The sequence below is a fragment of the Leucopleurus acutus genome, assembly GCF_964270905.1.
Source record: "Leucopleurus acutus genome assembly, chromosome: 16".
In the NCBI taxonomy this organism is placed as follows: domain Eukaryota; kingdom Metazoa; phylum Chordata; class Mammalia; order Artiodactyla; family Delphinidae; genus Leucopleurus; species Leucopleurus acutus.
The window spans coordinates 28,613,101-28,634,304 of record NC_139158.1 but is presented as its reverse complement, the minus strand read 5'-3'; the positions used below and the strand labels follow the sequence as shown (position 1 = coordinate 28,634,304).

The window sequence follows — 21,204 nt, the reverse complement described above, 5'->3', positions numbered from 1 at the left end:
GAGAGTCTGAGATTATAGGACAGAGGAGAGACCAACACCTTCTCTGTGTGCTCCAGGTGGGTCCCCTTAGCACGAATTTCCGGGGCCTAGCTGTACCAAAAAATGGTTGCAGAAGCTGCCTCAAACTTGATTTTTTAAATTTATTTGTACCCTGTCTTGTTCCAAAAGGCATTTGAAACAGCATATCTTCCATATAGGTGCTGGGACCGTGGGATGTGGCATCAGATACACTGTATGATCATGGATGTGTTCCTTAATCTCGCTGAGCCTCGGTTTCCCCCATCTGTGAAATGGGGACAACAGAAGACCTATTGCACCGTGTTGTTTGGAGAATTAAATAATTTACAGCATAAGCATTAGTTACTTTTGTTGTTGTTAACTGCTGCTGTTACTATTATACTCACCTTAGAAAGGAATTGGGGATCAGGGGAGATGGGCTTTTAGTCCGGCTCAGAACCAGGGGTGTTTGTGCGCTTGTGTGTAATGTGTGTCCTGACCTCATTGCCAAAGGATTGCATCTGGTTTTCCCCTGCATGCAATGCCATCGTTTTCCATGGATTCTGAGCAAATTAACATTTGCTTCTCGCCGAGATGGCTCATTAGTGTCATGCCTGTTAGGAATGTCTTGTTAAAGCAGTTTTATTGGTGATGTTTTAAAAATGGGTTACTCTCTGTGTATCCGTTTTGCCTGTTGGATGATGCCTTCCAATCCTCCCCCATCCTGATCTTATTTAAGGCCATGATCAAAAAGCTCGAGAAGGACCTGGTGCTTGGTGGGGTGGCCGTGGGCTCCCCTGGGGTCCTTTGGCAGATGCTTCTGGCTCGTGATAACTCCACCTTTAGGCCCACCTGCCGGGTTTGCCTGCATCTCCAGCTCCTGGATGGACACCTGTCTCTGCATTTTCCTCCCAGCCTGATCTGTGTCGCTTCCCTGCTCCAACCGTTGATTCTGCAGACTCTGCTCTCCTCCTCTGTCCTCACAGACCTTTCTGCTTTTCTGCTCTTTTCCTCTTGGCTTTGTCTGCCCTCCTTCCTCCTCACGACATCTGCCCCATCCTTCAAACCTCAACTCCAAGCCAGCTCCTCCCCTGGACCAACTTCCAGGCCCCCGTGTTGGCCCTGCTCATGTTGTTGGCATGTGCTCATACGAGTCAGGAGGAGTTGGAAGGACAGAGGAAGGGAGGGTGGAGAGTAAATATTAACACCTGTGCTGTGCTGGGCGCCATGTTTTATGGTCACTGGACGGTGATGATGGTTTTCCTGTTTGAGAGATAAGAAACCTGAAGGTCAGAGACATTCAATAATTTGACCAATGACTTGTGATGATGAAGTGTTGAATTCAGACTTTGTTGATTTATTCATTCAGTCAGCAGTTTTTCATCAAGCACCTGTGAGGAACCCGGCGCCTTTGCAGATGCTGGGCCGGTAGCCGTGAGCAAGAGGTTCTCACCTTTTGGGGCTCACATTCCAGGCTCAGATCCCCTTCTGTCTGACTCCAGGGGCTCTGTTCTTTCTCTGGCACCTCATCATCCGTAACGGTTTCTTCCCAAGCAGGTGATCAGGTCCTCCTTGGACCACCATCTCCATCTCCCACAGAGCCTGCATTTGGGGGCCTGGCTGGGAAGGGAGAGCTCCCATAGTGTTGAGTGACTCATTTAGAAAAGAGTGCGTTTGGCCAAGTCCAGTCTGCTGTCCTCAGAGGCCCGATCAAGAGTGGCAGGGGCAGCTGCCGACCCCAATGCACGCAGCCTTTCTGCGTGCCGTGTTTATCCCTGTCATTTCACTACACTGGGTGCAACCTCACTGAATGCTTACTGTTTCCTTCTGAAGCTGATGGGTCTCTTTGTAAAATATCTGGGTTTTTAAATTTTGGGATAGCCTTTTAGGGGAAAAAAAATGCTGGATCATCCCTTTCAGCTAAAAGGAAACAAGCAGGAAACCACACTTCAAAGACAGGGTCCCTTCTGAAGCGTCCCCTCCAGATTTTCAAGTTTTGACTGAGGACAAGTGCAGTGAAATGGTGAATGTTGATTCAAACCCGTAGGCAGTCTGGAGAGCCTTTGGATGGGATGTTTTAAAAGGAAGCACAAGGGCTTCCCTGGTGGCGCAGTGGTTGAGAGTCCGCCTGCCGATGCAGGGGACACGGGTTTGTGCCCCGGTCTGGGAAGATCCCACATGTTGTGGGGTGGCTGGGCCCGTGAGCCATGGCCACTGAGCCTATGCGTCCGGAGCCTGTGCTCCGCAACGGGAGAGGCCACAGCAATGAGAGGCCTGCGTACCAGGGGGAAAAAAAAAAAAAGAAGAAGCACAACACAGATGAACCCTTTTAGATCGGAGCCGCTTCCACCACAACTGCTTGTTGCTGCGCCTTTTGATGGAGAAACTCTAGAGACAGAGGTCTGGGGCTTGGCTTTTGTGAGGCTCCCCCTTCCCCTGTAGGTGGTCCCGCTTTAGGGAAAAATAATACTGAGCCACATTTGAACATTACCATATGCGAGGCACTGCGTAAAGCACTTGACGTGATTATCTCATTTAACCTTGATTTGTAAAGCAGGTGGCTGAAGTGGACGTGGTTCTGATGACAAAGGATTCTTCCCCTCAAAGGTGAACTCATTTGCAGGACTCCTTTAAACCAGAGATCCTTCAATCCACGTCAGGCCCAAAGATCTGTTTCATTTGGCTAATGCCATTTTAAAAATTGAACTTATTGACAATGTTGAACCAACCCATTGTTGAATTTCCCATAAAATCTTCGATTTCCAGTTTTCTTGGAAACATGCAACGATCCAACAGCAGTGGGTCTGTGCTCGCTTGGGGCCGAGCAGGTGCTGCCCTGTATCCAGGAGGCAGTCCTGGCTACATCCCTAGCCCACCCAGCCTGATTTTGCCTGCCTGGTCCCTCGAGGCATTCGCATTGGCCCCCTCTGCTTTACGTTGTCAGCCTTCCTAGTCTTTCTTTTAAAGCTTTAAAGCAATAGTTTCTCCAATTTGATTTCATATACAGACTTTCAGACGTGTCATTCATTCAGCATATCTGTGCCAGAAGATGAAATCTGCCAAGATGCCTAAGAGGTTGGTTGACTATCGCTTCTCGACTTTTTCTGTGGGAAGTGACTTCAGTTGCAACAGGGGAGAGGCAGCTGGGTCTGTCAGCAGCACTTGCCACAGGGGTGCCCGTGAAGGCCTGGCTTCTTTGGAGATCCGCGTGGTCAGTCATGTCTTAGATGGCCAGGTTATAGATACGCGACGACTTGGGAATCCAGGTGTGTGTGTGTGGCAGGGGCGGGGGTGTTCTTCCCAACGTGGAAAACAGTCTTTAATTGTACCTGAAACTGTGGCTGCGGCGTGGAGTATGAGAATTCAGTTCATCCATCAGAAAAGGCTCCAAGCAGTGCTGTCCAATAGTAATCATAATAGCAGCTCATGCTGTTTGCATTCTCATCGTGTGCTAGACGGTGTGCCGGGCGCCTCACCCAGATTATTTCAGTTATTTCTTACAGCAGCCCCATAAGATGGGCACCACGATCATGCCTGTTTTACTGATGAAGAAGTTAAGGCCCAGCAAGGGTTAGTTCGAGCTCATATAGCTCTCAGCTGGCAGGATCAGGATTGAACCCAGGCAGTCGAACCCACCACCTCCACCCTCTCCGGCCTCCTGTAGGTTGAGACACAGCCACGAAGACAGTCTGTCTGGGTCTGAGTTGTAACAGTGGCCAGGGCACTTTCTGTCTTCATTAAGCCGTCATCATATTTGAAGAAGAAACGGGTTGGCCTCGAGGGAGGTAGAAAAACGTGATATTTACATTTTAAATCAAATTAAATTAAACCATCGCCAGAGACCCAGAGGCACTGACTGTTCGCAGAATAGCTAACAGAAGGTTGAAATGACTTAATAGTATGGTCTTTCAGCTTTTACGGAGAAAGGTTTGGTTTGGAACTCAGCGCAGCACAGGTAGAGATGGTGTTCAGAATAGAGTCTCTGCTTAGCATCTCAAGATGGCATGGGAGCCAGAAATAAATCTGACTGCAGAGAAGTTCTTGGCAGGGATTTAAAAAAAAAACCTTTAAGCAGGTGGCACTGTGACATGACGTGAAGAAACTGTGTGCACTGCCCTGTGTGTGTCACGACGCTGCCTGGCTTGGCCCAGGCGTGCTGGCACTTTTCACCGGCTGCTCTTTGTGTTGTGGTGACTCTAATACCTTAACGTTCTGTCCTCTTAGAGAAAAGATATGGGGAGACTGTGTTTTTCTTTATCCAGGGTCTGCATCTTAACTGGTGACATTTGTGCTGCTTTGTGTATTCCAAAGGGACACATCACCTGTTGCCCCATGGTCGACGTGGACCATCAAGGTACGGGGAAGCTGAGTCCCTGCAGCCGTCCCCTGAGGCTGGTACTGGAGGAGACCGCAGAAGGCAAAGGGGCTGGGTATTCATTTAGTACCAGCCTTGGCCAGGCCCTGGAGAATCTTTTTTTCGATTTTATCTTCTTAACCAGCCTAGGCAGCTCCTTATTGGTTATCTATTTTAAATATAGCAGTGTGTACATGTCAATCTCAAACTCCCAGTCTATGGGATGCAAATCTAGATTTGTCTTCTCTCCCGTTCATGTCACAGTGCCGCATCGCTCCCAAAGCTGTGAGATGGGGATCATTTATTTATTTATTTATTTATTTTTGGCTGTGTTGGGTCTTCGTTTCTGTGCGCGGGCTTTCTCTAGTTGCGGCAAGCGGGGGCCACTCTTCATCGCGGTGCGTGGGCCTCTCTTGTTGCGGAGCACAGACTCCAGACGCGCAGGCTCAGTAGTCGTGGCTCACGGACCTAGTTGCTCCGCGGCATGTGGGATCTTCCCAGACCAGGGCTCGAACCCGTGTCCCCTGCATTGGCAGGCAGATTCTCAACCACTGCGCCACCAGGGAAGCCCGAGATGTGGATCTTTTAAAGCACCCGCCAAGGCTTCACTTTCCGGCAGGGCCCCAGTTTGACTATTGGCCTTGATCCCCGAGCTGCCTTTCCAAAATGTCCTGAAGAAGGCAGCGGCAGGTGCGGCATGGTCCAGCAAGATGGAAGCAGTCACGAAGGACTAAAGTCCTCCCCCCACCCCCACCCCTGCTTCCGAGGCGTGCACCTCTGTCTCCCCACACACCTCCTGACTGTCTCCAGAGCCCCCAGCCCCTGGTCACAGCACCCAGAGGAGGCAGCCAACTTCTCTTTCCAGAAGCTTCCACAAACGTCTCCCTTCTCCTAGACTCCTGATGGTGCCATCCCTGAGCCAGTCCCTCGGGATGGGGGTGAGCTCGATCCTCCCGAAAGCCTGTGGTGGAGAAAGGGTGGGGGCCCTCCGACTCGGTCATTTGTGAGAGCTCTTTGTCATCCGTATTCTAGAAATATTTTCCTTAGATCTGTCATTTGTCTAGTGCGGGGCTGGCTGCATAATTTGCAGGGCCCAGTGCAAAATGAAAATACTGATCTTTGTTCAAAAATTAGGGTAAAAACGTCTTCCTTCCTTCTGTAGTCTCTCTCTTGGCCTGTCGGGGTGTTTTTAAAAATTTTTACTTGCTATTTAATGTCACCCTTCCTTGGACGTGGGGGTACTTGCAGGGCAAGTGCAGACCCTCCCAGGCACCTGGGGCCCTGCCTGGGACCTGACACATGGGGGCACGTGTCCACAGCAGGCCCGTGTTAGGGTGGGGATGGAGCGTGGCAGCGCTTGCTCTGTGAGGGTGGGGAAGCAGACGGCCAAGAACCCGTGTCCTCTGCTCATACACACGCTCCATGGTCCCATCAGACTTCACGTACAAATCGGCAATTCAGAGATCAAATGACTAAGAATTTCAAGATGGTGAACACAGAGCATTAAGCCCCAAGTGCAGGCTCCTCCCCCTCTTTGAAGCTCAGACCCCGTGTGAGTGTGCTGGCCACAGGCCCACAGGAGAGGCTGGTCCTAGCCTATGGCCTTTATGCCATGCCAAAGTGTTAACTTTACATCTAGTGAAACATCTCTCTGTGTTTTGTTTTGTTTTTTTCTGTGGTACGCGGGCCTCTCACTGTTGTGGCCTCTCCCGTTGCGGAGCACAGGCTCCGGACGCGCAGGCTCAGCGGCCATGGCCCACGGGCCCAGCCGCTCTGCGGCATGTGGGATCCTCCCGGACCAGGGCACAAACCCGCGTCCCCTGCATTGGCAGGCGGACTCGCAACCACTGCGCCACCAGGGAAGCCCTCTCTGTGTTATTTTAGCTCAGGTTTTGCAAAGGCAAGTCCAGGTTCTATTGCAAGAAAGAGGAGTAAGAGCTGGGCAGTAAACAGCAGACGCCCATTGCAAGGAGCTGCTGATGGAAGGCTGGAGGCCGCATGTGTGTGTGTGTGTGTGTGTGTGTGTTGGTTGGTGGGTGTTGTCAAGGACTGGATGAGACATAGGGATATGGGGGTGACCTTCAAGTTATTTTTCGATGTAGTAAACCTGTTGCCACCATATGAGCTCAGACGTGCCTGTCAGTTGAACAGCATCCCCTCGAGGGCTCTGTCCTTGGTACAGGCAGGGTTTTCTTTGACTACAGGCGGCTCCTTCCAGCCGCCATCCTGTCCATTGGGAGCTGCTCATACCTTCCTTGGCAACTGAGGAAATGGACGCTAGCGTGGCGCCACATGTTCCCTGACGAGCAAAACACCTTCCCTGCAGGGAGGGGCCGCGTTGGAAAGTGGAGAACAGCGTTCCATCCCCCCTCCCTCACCCACCCAGCCCGTGCAGCCCCCAGAGTGTGGGGCGGAGGTGGGAGCCTCTGAAGTGACATCCCCCCACCCGCCCCGCCCAGGTCTCTTCTTTGGATGAAGCCTTTTTTCAAAACAGCAAGTTGTGTTTGAAAGGCCTGTTCATTTCTGGCTAAATTTACAAAGCAACTCGTGTCGATAGTACTCTGTCGGTACCTAAATCACATGTCAGTTCCTTCCCCGGAGTAAACTGGTCACAGAGGGCGCGTCTGCAGAGTCGCTGCGACTCTCCCAGCCTCCTTTTGCCGGTGCAGTGATTTGAGGTTCGGTGTCGTGAAGTGAGTAGCTCCCCACTTTGGGAATCAGGCAGACCAGGCTTCGAACCTGACTCTAGCAGGGTGGCTTGGGCCAGTTCCTTCGGCTCTGCGGGTCTCATTTTCCTCATCTTAAAGAGGGAGGTTGATGTGAAAGGTTGAGGTGAGGCAGCTCATGTAAAGGGCTTGGCACATGTGGGCAGATGGCAGCTGTCCCCCCTTGCCCATCATTTCTGAGTGTCCTCTCCCATGTGTGCAGCCCCACAGAAGAGCTTCCCAGGAGGCTCTCCCAGGAAGGTATTTCCAAGTGTGGCTGAGGTCACAGAATCCTAATACCAAAGGCCTTCTGACCTCACCTGCTGACTCCCATGGAAATTGTGTCGATGCCACTTTTGCATGTCACAAATATTTATCGAGAGCCTTCGCCAAGCACTGGGGTGTCTGTGTGTGTCTGTGTGTGTGTGTGCGCGCGCGCACAAAACAGACTTGGTCTTGCCTTTATGGAGTTTATATTCTAGCAAATCAAATAGAGTGCAAACAAGTCATCAACAAGTAAGTTAATCTATTTCTATGTACCATTTACTCTCAAACTTAGTAGTTTAAAAGAACGTGTTACTTATTGTTGACTTGTGGCTAAATTTGCTGTCCAGCACATGTATGTACCAGTCCGTCAGTACCAGATCACGTGCCCCTTCCCTTTTGGGCCTCAGGTCCTGATGCTCGGGACAGCTGACGTAGCTGAGCATCCCATCGTAGGGAGCGGTGACGAGCAGCTGCGAGGGTGACGGCAGGAGGGAAGTCAGCCTTTGTAACCTCATCTTAGCAGTAGCATCTCAATGCCGTTCCGTCTTCTGTTCTTTGAGAAGCAAGTCACTGGGTCCAGCCACCCTCACGGGAAGGGGATTCCGTGCAGGCGTGAGGTGAACAGAACCCATGCTGAGAAGAGCCACTGCACACAGCGTGGCCTCTCTGCAGAGGCGACCTTTGAACTGAGTCCCGAGTGATGAGAAAGAGAGAAAGGAAGAGTAGAAAGCAGAAGAAACAGCAGATGGAGTCTCTGGAATGGGGAAGGGCTCCTTGGAGAGCTGGGAGACCACTGTGTTGGGCATAGCGAGTTAACAAAAAAAAAAAAAAGTGTGGAATTGTGCTGGGAAGGTTGGCAGGGACCAGCCTTTGCTCAGGATCCCCTGGTGGCAGGGAGCTCACCTCGTGTCCCGCTGAGGGTTAACAGTCGTTGTTGGGAATTTTCTGTTGAGCTGGAACTGTCCTCTCGCACTGGCTACAGGGCCCCCGGGCCTGGTTTTCTGTACTGGGAGTCGTGAAACTTACTGGACACATGGGCCTCCAGTGTGCCACGCGCTGGGCTGAGCATCACAGGGTTTGTGCTGTGGGGACGTAGCGGCATTCCTGACCGCAGGGAGCTCACAGGGCTGAAGAGAAGGGCACAGCACAGAACGGAGGGTCCGTGACACACGGCAGACTGATGCCATCCAGCTGGGCGAGGTACATGGACGTTTCTGGAGGAGAGAACGTGGAAGGATGTGGCACACGGGGCTGCCTGGTGAGAGGAACAGAACGTGTGACCTCAGAGGAGCCGGGCACTGGCCGCTGTGAAGAGGGCGATGGAGGTGGTCCAGGTGGGGGTCCTGGGATGACTGGGGGAGATTTCTCAGCGGTGGGGAGTGGCTCAGAGATGATGTCATATGTGGAAATTCACCGTTGCCTCTGCTGCAAAGGCCCCAGGGCATTCTCTAACTTCAGAACTAGCCTTCCTCCCTGCGGTGGACGTTCCGGAGGCTGGGAGCCCGGGTGTCCAGGGATGTGCGTCATCTGTGTGTTTTCCTCCCCTCTCTTCCTCACTCCCCTGCATTGCACGCTTGCTGTGTTCTCGGCACTGTCCCTGGGGCTTTATGTACACGGTGTATTGGGTTGATTCTTCGCACCCACTCCCCCAGTGAGGTAGGCACCGTCACCCTGTTTTAGTGTGGGAGCTGAGGCCCCCCTCTCATGGGGGGATGATGGAGGCTGTCCTCCCTGAGGCCCCCTTGCCTCTGAAGCCTGTCCCTATCCAGCGCCCACACGCCTCCTTGTCTCTTCCATTTCAAACCTCTTGGGTCAGAACATCATTGGTGTTTGTTTAAAAATCCCTCAAAGAAATTTCCAGAAACCCCTAGGGCAGGAGTGGAGAGGGTCTTGTATTTATGTGGAAGAACATCCTTCAAGCAGATGGGAGTGGGGGTAGGCGTTGCCGTCCCTTCTTCTCGGTGTCAGAGCCCCTGGGCTGCCTGCAGGGACCGACAGGCCATTCATCGGTGGGCTTTGAGGACAGATCGCTGTGTTTTGACCCAGAGACAGAGCAGTGAGCCCAAGTGCAGCCCTTGCCTGGACGGCAACACCTCCAGTCCAGGGGCGGGAGATGCCGATGTGCAAAAAGCAAGTTAAAGTCGTTTTTTAAGTCCTGTGCTCGGGAAGGGAGAGGCGGCCACCTTCTGCTTTCCTGCTGGTGATTCGATGACCTGAGCTGGGCTGACAGGGTTGTGCAAGCAGGACCTGGGAGTCCCAGCACATGGGCTGGGCCTGTGGCAGCCTGGTCAGCAAGACAGGCCCTGCTCGCCTGCAGGGAAGCACCACCAGGCCTTGGCCCTGGCCTGAGGCTTGCGGTCCCCACCTTGCCGGATCCTCCCGCGTCACCTTTCTCTTCTTTCCGCAAGCAGAGGAGAGCCGCTGAGTGAGGCGTCTTAGTCCGTTCAGGGTGCAGGAACAAAATGCCACAGACGGGGCGCCTTACAAACAACAGGCATTGATTCCTCACGGTTCGGGGGCTGGAAGTCCGAGATCAGGGCACCAGCACGTCCGGTTCTTGGGAAAGGGTCAGCTTCCTGGTTTGCAGATGAGCATCTTCTCGTGTCCTCCCGTGGTGGAGATCAAGCTTTCTTGCCTCTTCTTAAAGGGCACTGCTGTGGTGCGAATGTTTGTGGTCCCCCTGCCCCAATCCATACGATGAAAACCTAACGCCCAAGGTGATGGTACTAGGAGGTGGGGCTCCTGGGAGGTGCTGAGGTCATGAGGACAGAGCCCTCAGGAGTGAGCTTATAGAAGAGGCCTGGAGAGAGCCGCCTTGCTCCTTCTACCACGTGAGGACACAGTGAGGAGTCGGCCGTCTGCACCCTAGGAGAGGGCCTTCACCCCACAAAGCTGGCACCCCAATCTTGGACTTCAGCCTCCAGAACTATAAGAAATAAGTGTCTGTTCATCATCTGCCCAGTCTGTGGCATTTTGTTATAGCAGCCCGAATGGGCTACGACTGGCACTAACCCCATTCACGAGGGCTCCACCCTCATGACCTAATCACCTCCCAGAGGTCTCGTCTCCTCACACCGTCACATTGGGGGTTAGACTTTGACACATGAATTGTGGTCGGGGGACACAAATATTCATTCTATAGCACTAACTTCATTGCAGGCACAGGTCATTCACTGTGGATATAAGCCCTGGAGTTCTAACGTGGTTGAATGTTTTTTAACATTTAAAAACACTCGTGGGTAATTTCTGTTCCTCTCTGCCCATATGCTACGCACACTTACTGCACGCTTACTGTGTGTCAGGCTCTGTTCCAGGCCCTGGGGGACAGCAGTACACACATGCCCAGAGATCGCTGCCTTCCTTTGCTTCTCCCTTGTGAGGATCAAGTGAGTTTGAAGAAATAGTAGTCAGATGGGAGTGAGGGCCGCATAAAAATCAGAACAAGCGCAGGGAGTGATGGGGCTGGGAGGACTAGTTTATACAGGGTGGACTTGGAAAGCCATGCTGGCCAGGTAGTCTTGGAGTAAAGGCCCAAAGGTGGAGGAGTGAAAGTGCCTGGTGGTTAGTTACCTGGGAGAGGGAACTCCTCTGCAAAGGCCCTGGTGTTTCAGAAACAGACATGAGGCTGGTGAAGAAGGGAGGGGCCTTAGGAGCCGAGGTCAGAGATGTACGGGCTGGATGGACCGGCTTTGACCTGAGTGACATGGGGAGCCACTGGTGAGTTTGAGTTTCTTTTTTTTTTTTTTTTTTTGGCTGCATTGGGTCTTTGTTGTGGCAGGCGGGATCCTCGTTGAGGCATTCAGGATCTTTCGTTGTAGCATGACAGCTTCTCTCTAGTTGTGGCATGCGGGTTTTTCCCCTCTCTAGTTGTGGCACGTGGGCTCCAGAGCACTTGGGCTCTGTAGTTTGCGGCACGTAGGCTCTCTAGTTGAGGCGCACAAGCTCAGTAGTTGTGACACGCGGGCTTAGTTGCCCTGCGGCATGTGGGATCTTAGTTCCCAGACCAGGGATCGAACCCACGTCCCCTGCATGGGAAGGCAGATTCTTTACCACTGGACCACCAGGGAAGTCCCCACTGGTGAGTTTTTGAGCAGAGCGACAGTGGCCAGTCTGTTGAAAGCAGATGGATGGTAGCCAGGGGCCTCTTGCCGGGGTCCAGGTGAGACGGCCTGGTGGCTGGGCCCGGTGTGCTGACAGAGGAAGTAGTGAGAGGTGGCTGGATTCTAGATCTGCTTTGAAAGGAAAGCCATCAGAACTTGCTGTGGACTGCATGTGGGCTATGCGAGAAAGAAGAGTCCGGGGTGGCTCCAAAGTTTCTGGCCTGAGCAGACGGAAGGAAGCTGGGAATTGTCAAGTGGGAGGAGGCTTGAGGGGGGAAATCAAGAGTTGGCTTTTCAGGTCATTTCCTTTGAAGTATGGGATGCCGATTGCATATGCAAGTGAAGGGAATTCCCTGGCAGTCCAGTGCTTAGGACTCTGTGCTTCAACTGCAGGGGGCACAGGTTTGATCCCTGGTTGAGGAACTAAGATTGCACAAGCTGCACGGCCAGAAAAATAAAAGATAAAATGGTTAAAATGGTAAATTAAACAAATATTCCAAGTGGGGCTGCTGAATGAGCAGTTGAATGTATGAGTCTGGGGGTCCCAGTGGGAGATGTGTATTTAGCAGTCATCAGGGTGCAGGTGCTATCTAAAACCGTGGAACTGGCTGAGGTCATCTAAAGAGGTTTTTAAAAATCTCGCTTTGAAGAAGAAAGCTTGTGACCATCTCCCAGATGGTCACATCCAGATGCTTAGTTGGAGATGAGAAGGATTGTCCTACTGTGCAGTGAGGGTGGTCTGCCCCGCAGTGCAAGGGCGACAGCCTCCTGGAAGAACCTGTGAACTGGCAGTCCTGACCCAGCAGCTGCCACTCATCCCAGGTCTGGGACAATCCAGCTCAGGTTCTAGGAATACAAGCACCAAGGAAGCAGACATCTTGCCACGAAACTGGTGCAAAGTGAAAGTTTCCGGGGCTGAGTCACCGTGGCTTGACACCTCCAGGGCCCTTCCTCGGCTGCTTCAACCTGATGTGCTGCATCCTTGAGCCAGACTCGTGTTCTCTCTGCAGCAGCTTCCAGAGGAGCCCCTGAGGCCTCTGCAGGTGGAGCGTATTCAGTGTGTGGTGCAATTGGGTGTATGATGCATTTTCTTTCTTGGCATAAATAGATTTCTACCTGAATGTCTCATCGGTGTTTTGGGGGCTGAGTCATTATGAAAGTGGGAGGCCAATCAATTTTTTAGGCCAGGCATGGCCTGTTTAGCGCGCTGAAGGCAAGACCTTTGTTTCTTTGGCAAGGAACGTGTCGGAGAGCAGTCCACGTCCTTCACCGTATGGAGGTGCTCCAAGTTCATCCTGCAGTACCCGCCCACACTACACACTTGTACTTCAGCAGCACTGTCCTTCTGTCCAGCTGTCTGTGTCCACAGTTCACTGCTCAGCATGACTGTGTCCACCCTGGAGAAGCAAGGTGGTCGTTACCTGAAGGGGGCTTCTCTCAGCTTTAAGCCAGTGCTGTTTGGTATGAGAAAGAGACCATCCAGGGAGAGAAACATTTTTCGATGCTCATAAAATTTAATGTTTTTCATTTGCTGTCTTTCTTTCGAAACGTGGGCATAATTTATCGAGCCGTGTTTAAAATATTCAGGAGGGCTCTATGTATTCCTTCCGAAGGAATATGATTAAAAATGCACCGGCCTCCCCTGATTCCTGGAAGACATTAGAATGTGACAAAGAGCCACATAATTTCAGGATTTACATCTTTATATGAAATCCTGTGCTTTCCAGCACCTGCACAATAAACTTAAAAACAGCACTTCAGGGTGATATATCTTCTGGAGAAACCTCTGAATTGGGGAGCGAGTGGTAGATCTGTGATATTATGTAACTTCCTAGGTGTGGCGTCCAGTTCTCAAGAATGAGAAGAAGCTGTCCCAGGGTGAGCCCCTCCTGTGTGCCAGCCTGGGGCTCTGAGGTCAGCTCTTGTCCCATCTGGGTCTCCCACCAGTCCTGCCCGCTCAGCACGATGGGTCCCCACTTTATAGCACAGGAGGCTGGGGGGCACAGGAATGCTGCGGCTCAGGCGCGGCTGGGCCTGGGTGTGACCTGGTTCTCCTGCCTCCTGCTGGCTAACCTCCTCCCGCCCCACCAGCCTCGCCTTGTGTACAGTCTCCTGGACCCCTCCCCTGGCCCCCGGGACCCCACTGTGTCCTGGCTGGGACACTGGCTGTGCTGTGTGGGGACTGTCAGTGTCTGAATCCCTCGGGGGCAGGGAGCTCCCTGAGGTCACCACTGATGCCAGAACCTGGAGAGAAGGTGGCATATCCACCAGCTCCACTATTGGTGAGGGTGAGCTCCCAGTGAGAACCCAGGACAGCGCCTGGCACACCAGCGAATGACTGCATAGGCGAACGAAGTCACTCCAGAAGTGGCTGCAGACAGGAGGAACTTTATAAATGAACCACCCCAGGGCCAAGAGCTGGTCCGTCGTGGTGGTGGTGAGCGTGGGCTCCAAGTTCAGAGCCCAGGGCCTCAGCTCGCTAGTCTCGACGAGGACTGAACCTCCGCGCACCTCCGTCTCCTCGTCGGGGTGGGGCGGTGTCGCCGCTAGAATGGAGAAACCACCAAGGCAGGGATTTTTCTCTTTCATTTGCTACTGTGTCTGTAGTACTTGATAGATGTACAGGGCTTGGTAGATGCAAATAGAAATCTGTTGAATGAATGAATCTCTGAGAATTTTCAGACACTGAAGATGAATTTCCAAAGAAGAGACAGTGCCGTGGCTGGGCCCCAAAAGGTTGCCTGTGGATGAGCTCACAGAGGGACGATGCTGGGAGCTGGGGCCGGCCCAGGGTGTGCGCTCAGCAGATGTTTGCTCTTGATGATGATGGCCTCTCCCCTTCCTCCTTCCACCTCCCCACCCCGCCACCAGCAGGCTGGAGAAAGCTTTCTGTGCTGGGGAGACAGACAAGGCCAGCACCGAGCTGCCTTCCAAGCCCAGGATCCCTGGGAATCGATAGCTGTCCTCTGTGAACAAGCCTGTAACAGCAGTTGACAGTTGAAAGGAGAGGGCAGCAAAGCCATTTTTAAAGACTTTAAAAAAAAATAAATTGATTGATTGATTGATTGCTGCGTTGGGTCTTCGTTGCTGCATGCGGGCTTTCTCTAGTTACGGAGAGCCAGGGCTACTCTTCGTTGCGGTGCACAGGCTTCTCGTTGCGGTGCGCAGGCTTCTCATTGCAGTGGCTTCTCTTGTTGCGGAACACGGGCTCTAGGCACACGGGCTTCAGTAGTTGTGGCTCGCGGGCTCAGTAGTTGTGGCTTGCGGGCTCTAGAGCGCAGGCTCAGTAGTTGCGCGCACGGGCTTAGTTGCTCCGCGGCATGTGGGATCTTCTTGGACCAGGGCTTGAACCCATGTTCCCTGCATTGGCAGGCTGATTCTTAACCACTGTGCCACCAGGGACACCTAGCAAAGCCTTTTAAAGTAATCCTTGGGCTTCCCTGGTGGCGCAGTGGTTGAGAGTCCGCCTGCCGATGCAGGGGACACGGGTTCGTGCCCCGGTCCAGGAAGATCCCACATGCCGCGGAGGGGCCAGGCCCGTGAGCCATGGCCGCTGAGCCTGCACATCCGGAGCCTGTGCTCCGCAACGGGAGAGGCCACAACAGTGAGAGGCCCGCGTACCGCAAAAAAAAAAAAAAAAAAAAAAAAAAGAAAGAAGAAAGTAATTCTTGACCCATTTTCACAAGCCCGGCTGAGCACAGTGTTTTGTACTTGTAATGGGTTATAATTACAACCGTTGTTTGATGGCAGGTAAACGACACTATCTGCTGTGTTAACAGAAAGGACCTTCACCGTCTTCTCCTCTGTTGCCCCCCACCCTTCACTGATCCAGCAGAAATAAGCTCTGGAAGTGTCTGGTGGTGTCCGTGGCTTTGGCCGCCACCCCTAGGAAGACATGTGGAGTCGGGTGAGGTCTTGCGTTCCGTGACAGGCCTGGGAGGCGGCACTGTACGCTGGGGTGCATGGAGGCTGGCCACGCACGGCCACACCTCCTCCTGTGGGTACCTTGTGTAAGAAAAGGAGCGTGGGTCTGGCGTCACCTAGTGCCCTCACCTCTGTGTGACCGTGGGCGAATGTTCTAGCTGCTTTGGGCCTCAGTTTCCTCCCCTGTAAGATGGGAGAAGCAGGGCACCTAGCGAAGCGTCTAAGGCCTCTGTGTGTCGTTGTGCAGGTTGTACACTGTGCGAGGGCATGAGGCTGTCAGGGCCAGTGGGAGCTGTGTCCGCCCGTGCGCCACTCACTGAGCCCCTGCGGGGCTGTGGCTGCTCAGAGACACGCCTTTTCTTACAAAAGAGCCTTTTTCTGTGGCCCTGAAAGTGCTTGACATGTAGTAAGTGCTCAGAAAACAGTAACTGCTCTTACACTCTTGAGGAATCATTTATGGAGAACATGGATAAACGTGTCAAAGGATCTGGGGAGTAAGGTAAACTGAGGTATGAATTCATCTTTGAAGGATGGATAGCATTCTAGGAGGTGTGCACAGAGGGAAGTGTAGGGGCAGGATGAATTCTCATGTGATCAGTGTCGGTTTTTCCCTTGAAATATTTCTTTCTCTCCCCTCCCTTCCCCACCTTGCCCCTCCTCCCATCGCTTGTACGCCATGCCAGGGAAATTCGTGGAAAGCCGTTGAAAGATATTTTTAAACTTTGGATTATGGAGAAATTTAATGTAGGCAGAATAGTGTATCTTCCCCCCTGTACCCATCACACAGTCTCGTCCGGCTCCAGCTGCCAAGGCCAGTCCTACTCCACGCCTAACCCTCCATTGCCTTCGCCTCCATATTCTTCTGAAGCAAATTGCAGACCTCTTGTCATTTCTTCATCAACATCAGTGAAATGTTTTAAGCAGAGAAGGGATGTGATCGGGTTTGGGTCACAGGGAGGCCATGTGAGCGCCACCTTGGGGGTGGGGCAGAGGACAAGGGGGCAGCGGGGTGGCAGCTGGAGACTGTTGTGTTTGTCCAGGTGGGAGATGGGGGGCTTCTCAACCAAGGCTTGGGTGACAGAGATGGAAGAGTGGGGACAGACCTGAAGGTGGTGAAGGCTGTAGATTCTGTGGGACCAGTGACACGGGGTGTTTTTCTTGGGGCCGGTTTAATGGCATAATAATGGCCACAGTTACGGAGCGCTCAGTGCCTGGGGGCTCCTAGCTGAGCACCTCTTGCGTGTATATCACCTTGCTCAGATCTCACAAAAACCCTGTGAAATCTGCACTGTTAACCTCATTTTATGAATGAGAAACTGAGACCCAGGTTGGTGAAAGCTTCTTCCCGGAAGTCACAGCTAGAAGGGGGGAATCCCAGGTCGCTGGGCTCTGGAGTCGGTGCCTTGAACACCAGGCTGTGCGACCCCTCTGGTAATGCCGCCAGGATGGGTGACCAGGTTTTGTTTTTCAGCCGTGCTGCGCGGCACGCTGGATCTTTGACCAGGGATCAAACCCGTGCCCCCCGCAGTGGAAGCACGGATTCTTAACCACTGGACCGCCAGGGAAGTCCCAGGATGGGTGACGGCTGATGGAACCTGTTTAAAAGCCTCCACGGATGCATGATGCCTCTTGTGTTATTCTTCTGATAGGAGCGTGTCTTTCAGCAGAGCTGGGGCTCAGGGTTTTGTTTCTGCTTTTCTTCCCCTGTCCTTGCTCATTTGTCTCAAACGACCACCAGGAAGGTGTTGGCTGCTCTGTTATTATTGCCATTTCTGTATATTCCGCCTTTGCTCTTTAAGGGCCATTAGTGGAAAGCAGGAAAGAAAAGGTGTTATCTGGGTGGGTAGCAGCTGCTGCCGTGTGTGACCTTTCTCAACAGCTTGCCCGGTGTATTCTCTGAATGGTCGGGTGTCGGGAGAAATGAGGGCAAACGTCGGGGACAGGGACCCGGCAGCTCTGTGGCTGGGCTTTAACAGTTACATAACATCTGTTTCTCAGAGGCGTCCCGTAATTAAGTAGTTCTGGGTGTTTCCTCCCCCCCGCATTAGACCATAATACCAGCCAAATGTTTTTAAGCATCCCTTCTCTCAAGCCCGGCGTTCTGAGCACAGAACGGCTCGTTACAGAGGAGATGAAGGAAGTCTCTCTTCCACAGGAACTTATCCCTCGGCCTCCTTGCAGGCTTCTGCTTATCTCAGTGGTGCTGTGGATGGAGCCCAAGTGGGGCTGTCTCAGTGGACTTGAGGATGGAGCTGCTCCCTGGGCTCCTGGTGAACCTGTCACTTGGCAGCTTGACAGTGATCCAGGAGGATCAGTCCCGAGATCCCAGAGCTCTGCCTCGTCAGGGCGAGCCTGCACGCCTTCCCGGGGTCAGCCCCACACAGCACAATCAGAGTGCAAGGTGGGCTGGAAGGCACAAGGAAACAAGAGACTCGGGAGATGCAGGGCCCCGAGCCCCGCAGTCACACCAGCCCCCTCTTGCAGACTGGTTTTGGGCAATGCTTTACCTTGCTGAGGCTTGCTTTCCTCATCTGTAAAATGGGCATAAAGCTCGACCTCCCAGGCCGTGGTGCCTGCTCCTGTAAAGCACCTGGGACAGTGCCGGACCTGAGGAGGCGCTCCGTTACGATGAATTAAGGATCGCTCACTGTGGCAGGCACTGGGCGCTCCCCAAACTCTGTCATCCCTTTGTTCCTCATGACAAATCTGGACAATAGGGAACAATACCCCCGTTTTATAAAGAAGGTACCAAGAGTCAGAGGTGTGAAGTAATTTACTCCAGGTCACACGGCAGTGAATAGACAGGACCTGGATTTGACCCTCACGCCCCTCGTTTTTCTACACCTGATTCGAGGCCCTGCCTAGAGGGCTCGTTGATGCCAAACATCTCCAAGTATTCCTGACAGCCCCCTGGAATGTCTTCATGTTGGAATTTTCATTTACACACTGGTTTGCACAGTGCCTTCATATGAAGCAATGACCACTTTGAAGAAGGCCCGTCTTGGCTGCCGGCCAAGTTTCTGGGTCTCTCCTTGGACCCTGAGTTTCACAGTAGCTCCTGCCTTTGCTAAGGTTCTTGTTTACTCTGGGCACTCCTTCCCTTACTGTCAGGGTCCCCCCGAGGGGGGCTGGTTGCAGACCGGTCTGTGATAAGCCAGACTGGGCCTCGGGAGCAGCCAGAGACGGTGCCTTTTCCCGGAGTGTGCGCGTGTGTGCGCGTGCTTGTGCGTGATGGTGCCCCTTATCTGGGTAATGCTCTCTGTACTTGATCCCAGGTTTATCACCTCCTCCAGGCCCTCTGGTATCTTGAGATGCTAGCTCAGCATCCTGGTCATGGTATATGCAGAGAAGCAGGGTGGAAAGTCCAAAACATGGACTCAGAAATTTGAACACCAGTTCTGCTGCTTGCCTCCTGTGTGGCCTCGGGCGAGGTGTCTGCCTTCTTTGTGCCTCTGTTTTGGTTTGCAGCTCGGTTCCTGAGCCTCTCCTTCCTCCTCTGGGAGATGGGCTTGATCAGGCACCTGCGGGCAAGGCCCACCATCAGTCTCAAAGAGAGCGATGGCAGCTGTAATTTTTTTTTGAAGACATCTGTGACCTCGGCTAGGTCTGGACGTGTGTTGTTTCAGCTAACGTACCTGATTTTCTTAGTCTTCAAGCCTAAATTGGCTCTGTACAAGGAAACAGGGTATATACATCTAAAAGACCAGCAGATGTTGATAACATTGGTTCTTACTTTTCTTTTCAGTTCTCTTCACAAATTTTATCCAAAAATGGTCGTATTTTGGCTTTTTTCATTGTTATTATTAGTCATTGTTTCTAATAATTATTAATGCAAAACGTTGTTTTAAGTATAGCATCTGTGTTGTCGGTAGGTGCTTCTCAAACTTTCTGTGCTGAAGAGCCAGTTTTTTTTGTTTTGGTTTTGTTTGTTTATTTGTTTGTTTGCGGTACGCGGGCCTCTCACTGCCGTGGCCTCTCCCGTTGCGGAGCACAGGCTCTGGACGTGCAGGCTCAGCGGCCATGGCTCACGGGCGCAGCTGCTCCGCGGCATGTGGGATCCTCCCGGACCGGGGCACGAACCCGTGTCCCCTGCATCGGCAGGCGGACTCCCAACCACTACGCCACCAGGGAAGCCCTGGTTTTGTTTGTTTTTAAGTATTTCCAATTCATTGCAAACTGGTACTTGTGTAAAATACAAAAACAAAAAAAAACCAACTAGAAAAATTCCGGAATTCCTGGATTTCATACCAATATGAAATTGCTTCAGATGTTTCGAAATGCTTATTGTGAATTTCTGTGCTTGCCTCAGGTGGGTAGCAGACAGCTCACATCCCTGCCCCAGTCCACGGCCCCCTCGGTTGCAGACTTAACTCTGCCATCGCAGGAGTAACAGCGCTGCGCGTGGTGGTTGCTGCCATCTGGTGTTGGCCGGCAGGCTTGATGCGGTTTTCCTCTCGCTGTGCCTTTGTTCACCTCCTTGAGAATCTGGAAGTTGAGAGCTGACAAGTGGAGGAGCTTCCGTGACATCCCAATTTTACAAATGATGAACTGAAAAACCTAGGTTTCTAAAACTAGGGAGTGGCCCCACTGCAATTCACACCTGAGTGTGTGACATCCTTCCCCTTTGTCTTTGACAGTGGTTCCCAAGTCTGATTGATCATCACAGTCACTGGGGTCTTTAAAAAGTATTGCTCTGGGACTTCGCTGGTGGCGCAGTGGTTGAGAGTCCACCTGCCGATGCAGGGGACACGGGTTCATGCCCCGGTCCAGGAAGATCCCACATGCCACGGAGCGGCTGGGCCCGTGAGCCATGGCCGCTGAGCCTGCGTGTCCGGAGCCTGTGCTCCGCAACGGGAGAGGCCACAACAGCGAGAAGCCCATGTACAGCTAAAAAAAAAAAAAGTATTGCTCTGGACACCCGCACATTGAATCAGCATTTCTGGGAGTGAAGCCCAGACATCTACATTTCTCAGAAGCCCTCCGAGCAACTAATGATGAGCTTGCTTTGAGAGCCACTGGTCCACACTGTGCTGCTTCCCTCTGCTCTGCAGGACTGACTCATCTCCTTAACCCCTGAAGGGCTCCTGTGCCCCAGGGTGGAGGGCAGGGAACACAGACAGTGGCTCAGACTCTGATGCCTTCGGCTCACAGCCTGACCTCTCTGAGCCTCGAGGCCCCATCCATAGGAGGCCCTGCCCACCTTACAGGAGGGTGGCGAGGGTCACGTGAGCTGATGGATATAATAGTTGGTGTTCAAACGTATGTTAAGGCAAGTGGGCACTGGGGCTAGGGCTTTGTCTTTACCTAGGCGGGTGCAGTGTCTTCACCGCAAAGGGAGGTTCTAGATCCCTGCCCGCAGCCAGTGTCACTGGGACCCACAAACAGTTCGTGTGTTTTATAAAACTGAGGTAGATTCTGAGGCATCAAGTGAACATTCTCAGAGAGTTTGAGTATGTGACCAAAAGAGTCTCAGTTGCTGTTAAAATTTGGGGGTGTCTTGGTCTAATAAATCAGGAAGTGTCTAATTTGGTATGGTAGCTAAAGGAGGGGTGAAGCAAGATTTACTGGAATGTGATTAGATAGAACATTCTGATATAAAAGGAAGTGCCAGAGGCTTTTTTTTTTTTAATTTATAATCTTTTCATGATTTGGCAGGTAATTATGATAATTCCTGGGATTTTCACAGACTTAAAAGCTTTTTCACAGACACATTATTTTTGGAGATCATCTTCCCTGATGCTTCAGCTGGAAGGGATTGCTCAGTCTCTTGAAGCTCCAAAGGCATCATCTTACAATCCCCAACTCATATGTCACCTTGATGATGCCTTTCCCCATCAGTGATGACCCTTTATGCCAG

General features: G+C 52.3%; 1 protein-coding gene across 2 annotated transcripts in view; it reads left to right on the top strand.

The window, feature by feature from the left end:
• SNX29 (sorting nexin 29) overlaps positions 1 to 21,204 on the top strand; it is a 543,934-nt gene that overhangs the window by 314,815 nt on the left and 207,915 nt on the right. The window lies entirely within an intron of this gene.